The following is a 5,676-nucleotide window of genomic DNA, read 5'->3' as shown; positions in this document are numbered from 1 at the left end:
CTCATCCGGGACAACGAACAAGATCCAGTCACCAAATCACATAACTCATATAATACAAAATCGTCATCGAACGTTAAGCATGCGGACCCTACGGGTTCGAGAACTATGTAGACATGACTGAGACACGTCTCCGGTCAGTAACCAATAGCGGAACCTGGATGCTCATATTGGTTCCCACATATTCTACGAAGATCTTTATCGGTTGTACCGTACTGACAACATACGTTATTCCCTTTGTCATCGATATGATACTTGCCCGAGATTCGATCGTCGGTATCTTCATACCTAGTTCAATATCGTTACCGGCAAGTCTCTTTACTCGTTCCGTAATGCATCATCCCGCAACTAACTCATCAGTCACATTGCTTACAAGGCTTATTATGATGTGCATAACCGAGAGGGCCCAGAGATACCTCTCCGATACTCGGAGTGACAAATCCTAATCTCGATCTATACGAACCCAACAAACACCTTCGGAGATACCTGTAGAGCATCTTTATAATCACCCAGTTACATTGTGACGTTTGATAGCACACAAGGTATTCCTCCGGTATCCGGGAGTTGCATAATCTCATAGTCAAAGGAATATGTATATGACATAAAGAAAGCAACAACAATAAAACTAAACGATCATTATGCTAAGCTAACTGATGGGTCTTGTCCATCACATCATTCTCCTAATGATTTGATCCCGTTCATCAAATGAAAACACATGTCTATGGCTAGGAAACTTAACCATCTTTGATTAATGAGCTAGTCTAGTAGAGGCTTAATAGACACTGTGTTTTGTCTATGTATCCACACATGTATCAAGTTACCGTTTAATACAATTCTAGCATGAATAATAAAGTTTATCATTGATACGTCTCCAATGTATCTATAATTTTTTATTGTTCCATGCTATTATATTATCTGTTTTGGATGTTTAATGGCCTTTATTATATACTTTTATATTATTTTTGGGACTAACCTACTAACCCAAGGCCCAATGCAAATTGTTGTTTTTTTGCCTATTTCAGTGTTTCACAAAAAAGGAATATCAAACGGAATCCAAATGGAATGAAACCTTCGGGAGAGTTGTTTTTTGGAACCAACGTGATCCAGGGGACTTGGAGTAGACGTCAAGAAAGGAGCAAGGAGGCCACGAGGCAGGGAGGCGCGCCTGCCCCCTGGGCGCGCCCCCACCCTCGTGGGCCCCTCACAGCTCCACCGACCTACTTCTTCCTCCTATATATATCCATATACCCCAAAAACATCCAGGAGCACCACAAAACCCTATTTGCACCACCGCAACCTTCTGTACCCAAGAGATCCCATCTTGGGGCCTTTTCCAGAGCTCCGCCGGAGGGGGAATCGATCACAGAGGGCTTCTACATCAACACCATTGCCTCTCGGATGATGCGTGAGTAGTTTACCGCAGACCTTCGGGTCCATAGTTATTAGCTAGATGGCTTCTTCTCTCTCTTTGGATCTCAATACAAAGTTCTCCTCGATCTTCTTGGAGATATATTCGATGTAATTCTGTTTGCGGTGTGTTTGTCGAGATCCGATGAATTGTGGGTTTATGATCAAGTTTATCTATGAACAATATTTTTTTCTTCTCTGAAATCTTTTATGTATGATTTGTTATCTTTGCAAGTCTCTTCGAATTATCAGTTTGGTTTGGCCTACTAGACTGATCTTTCTTGCAATGGGAGAAGTGATTAGCTTTGGGTTCAATCTTGCGGTGTCCTTTCCCAGTGACAGCAGGGGCAGCAAGGCACGTATTGTATTGTTGCCAGCGAGGATAAAAAGATGGGGTTTATATCATATTGCTTGAGTTTATCCCTCCACATCATGTCATCTTGCCTAATGCGTTACTCTGTTCTTATGAACTTAATACTCTAGATGCATGCTGGATAGCGGTCGATGTGTGGAGTAATAGTAGTAGATGCAGAATCGTTTCGGTCTACTTATTGTGGATGTGATGCCTCTATATATGATCATGCCTAGATATTCTCATAATTATTCACTTGTCTACTTTGATTGGGAATAATAATGAATCTATGGATGTGAATTTTGTTGGTAGGAACAATTTTGGTAACAACGCATATAGAGGAAACTTTAATCCTTGGGCGTATCCTAGTAATTCCTCTAATAATTATGGTAATTCCTACAAAAATTCTTATGGAAATTATAATAAGATGTCCTCTGATTTTGAATCTAGTATTAAAGAATTTATTAGTTCGCAAAAGAGTTTCAATGCTTTGACTGAATAAAAATTGTCTAAGATTGATGAGTTGGCTAGGAACATGGATATAATTTCTCTTGATGTTGATTCTTTGAAACTTAGATCTATTCGACCTAAGCATGATATCAATGAGTCTCTCAAAGCCACGAAAATTTCCATTGATGAGTGCAAAGAAAGAACCGCTAGGATGCGTGCTAAAAAGGATTGCTTTATAAAAGCGTGTTCTTCTAGTTTTGATGATAATAAGGATGAAGATCTAAAAGTGATTGATGTGTCTCCTATCAAATATTTGTTTTGCAATATGAATCTTGATAATGATGGGACTGGAGGTGAGTCAACTTTAGTTAAAAGGCGTCCCAATGATTCAGAGTTTTTAGATCTTGATGCAAAAATTGGTAAAAGTGGGATTGGAGAGGTCAAAACTTTACATAGCAATGAACCCACTATTTTGGATTTCAAGGAATTTAATTATGATAATTGCTATTAGATAGATTGTATTTCCTTGTTGCAATCCGTGCTAAATTCTCCGCATGCTTATAGTCAAAATAAAGCTTTTACCAAACATATCGTTGATGCTTTAATGCAATCTTATGAAGAAAAACTTGAATTAGAAGTTTCTATCCCTAGAAAACTTCATGATGAGTGGGAACCTACTATTAAAATTAAAATTAAAGATCATGAATGCTATGCTTTATGTGATTTGGGTGCTAGCGTTTCCACGATTCCAAAACTTTGTGTGATGTGTTAGGTTTCCGTGAATTTGATGAGTGTTCTTTAAATTTGCACCTAACGGATTCCACTATTAAGAAACCTATGGGAAGGATTAATGATTTTCTTATTGTTGCAAATAGAAATTATGTGCCCGTAGATTTCATTGTTCTTGCTATTGATTGCAATCCTACATGTCCCATTATTCTTGGTAGACCTTTCCTTAGAACGATTTGTGCTATTATTGATATGAAAGAAGGGAATATTAGATTCCAAACGTTAAGGAAAGGCATGGAACACTTTCCTAGAAAGAAAATTAAATTACCTTATGAATCTATTATGAGATCCACTTATGGATTGCATACCAAAGATGATAATACCTAGATCTATTCTTGCTTTTATGCCTAGGTAGGGGCGTTAAACGATAGCGCTTGTTGGGAGGCAACCCAATTTTATTTGTGTTTCTTGCTTTTTTGGTTCTGTTTAGTAATAAATAATTAATCTAGTCTCTGTTTAGATGTAGTTTTATGCTTTTAATTAGTGTTTGTGCCAAGTATAACCTTTGGGAAGACTTGGGGGAAGTTTTTGCGATCTTGCTGTAAAAAACAGAAACTTTAGCGCTCACGAGATTTGCTGCCATTTTTTACCGTAGAGTGAGATTAGGTTGATTCTTTTTGAAGATGATTAATAGACAAATTCCTCACGACCACCAATTTATTTAAGAATTTTTGGGGTTACAGAAGTATTTGAAACCTACAGATTACTACAGACTGTTCTGTTTTTGACAGATTCCGTTTTTCGTGTGTTGTTTGCTTATTTTGATGAATCTATGCCTAGTATCGGAGGGTATGAACCATAGGGAAGTTTTAATACAGTAGGTTTAACACCAATATAAATAAAGAATGAGTTCACTACAATAGCTTAATTGGTGGTTTGTTTTCTTGTACTAACGGAGCTCATGATATTTTCTTTTGAGTTTTGTGTTGTGAAGTTTTTAAGTTTTGGGTAAAGGTTTGATGGATTATGGAATAAGGAGTGGCAAGAGCCTAATCTTGGGAATTACCAAGGCACCCCAAGGTAAAATTCAAGGACAACCAAAAGCCTAAGCTTGGGGATGCCCCGGAAGGCATCCCCTCTTTCGTCTTCGTCCATCGGTAACTTTACTTGAGGCTATATTTTTATCCACCACATGATATATGTTTTGCTTGGAGAGTCTTGTATGATTTGAGTCTTTGCTTTTGTAGTTTACCACAATCATACTTCACTTATATTATTTTGAGAGTCCTTTAGAACAGCATGGTAATTTTCCTTGGCTATAAAATTGGTCCTAATATGATAGTGATGACCCACAAGTATAGGGGATCTATCGTAGTCCTTTCGATAAGTAAGAGTGTCGAACCCAACGAGGAGCAGAAGGAAATGATAAACGGTTTTCAGCAAGGTATTCTCTGCAAGTACTGAAATAAGTGGTAACAGATAGTTTTGTAATGAGATAATTTGTAACGAGCAACAAGTAACAAAAGTAAATAAAGTGCAACAAGGTGGCCCAATCCTTTTTGTAGCAAAGGACAAGCCTGGACAAACTCTTATATAAGGAAAAGCGCTCCCGAGGACACATGGGAATATCGTCAAGCTAGTTTTCATCACGTTCATATGATTCGCGTTCGGTACTTTGATAATTTGATATGTGGGTGGACCGGTGCTTGGGTGCTGTTCTTACTTGAACAAGCATCCCACTTATGATTAACCACTATTGCAAGCATCCGCGACTACAACAAAAGTATTAAGGTAAACCTAACCATAGCATGAAACATATGGATCCAAATCAGCCCCTTATGAAGCAACACATAAACTAGGGTTTAAGCTTCTGTCACTCTAGCAACCCATCATCTACTTATTACTTCCCAATGCCTTCCTCTAGACCCAAATAATGGTGAAGTGTTATGTAGTCGACGTTCACATAACACCACTAGAGGCTAGACAACATACATCTCATCAAAATATCGAACGAATACCAAATTCACATGACTACTGATAGCAAGACTTCTCCCTTGTCGTCAGGAACAAACATAACTACTCACAAAGCATATTCATGTTCATAATCAGAGGGGAATTAATATGCATAAAGGATCTGAACATATGATCTTCCACCAATTAAACCAACTAGCATCAACTACAAGGAGTAATTAACACTACTAGCAACCTAATAGCACCAACCCCGGACTTGAAGACAAGAATCGGATACAAGAGATGAACTAGGGTTTTGAGATGAGATGGTGCTGATGAAGATGTTCATGGAGATTGCCCTCTCCCGGTGAGAGGAGCGTTGGTGATGACGATGGCGATGATTCCCCCCTCCGGGAGGGAAGTTTCCTCGGCAGAACAGCTCTGCCGAAGCTCTAGATTGGATCCGCCAAGGTTCTGGCTCGTGGCGGCGGAGTTTCGTCCCGAAAGGTTGCTTCTTCTTTTTTTCTCGACGAAAGACTTCATATAGGAGAAGATGGTCATCGGAGAGCCACCAGGGGGCCCACGAGGCAGGGGGCGTGCCCTAGGGGGGGGGGGCGCCCCCCACCCTCGTGAGAAGGGTGTGGGCCCCCTGGTCTTCATCTTTGGCGAGGATTTTTCATTATTTATTATAAGGTGTTCCGTGGAGTTTCAGGACTTTTGGAGTTGTGCAGAATAGGTCTATAATATTTGCTCCTTTTCCAGCCCAGAATTCTAGCTGCCGGCATTCTCCC

Source organism: Triticum aestivum, chromosome 7A, assembly GCF_018294505.1.
Source record: "Triticum aestivum cultivar Chinese Spring chromosome 7A, IWGSC CS RefSeq v2.1, whole genome shotgun sequence".
In the NCBI taxonomy this organism is placed as follows: Eukaryota; Viridiplantae; Streptophyta; class Magnoliopsida; order Poales; family Poaceae; genus Triticum; species Triticum aestivum.
The sequence above is the reverse complement of the archived record's forward strand: the minus strand, read 5'-3'. Positions refer to the sequence as shown.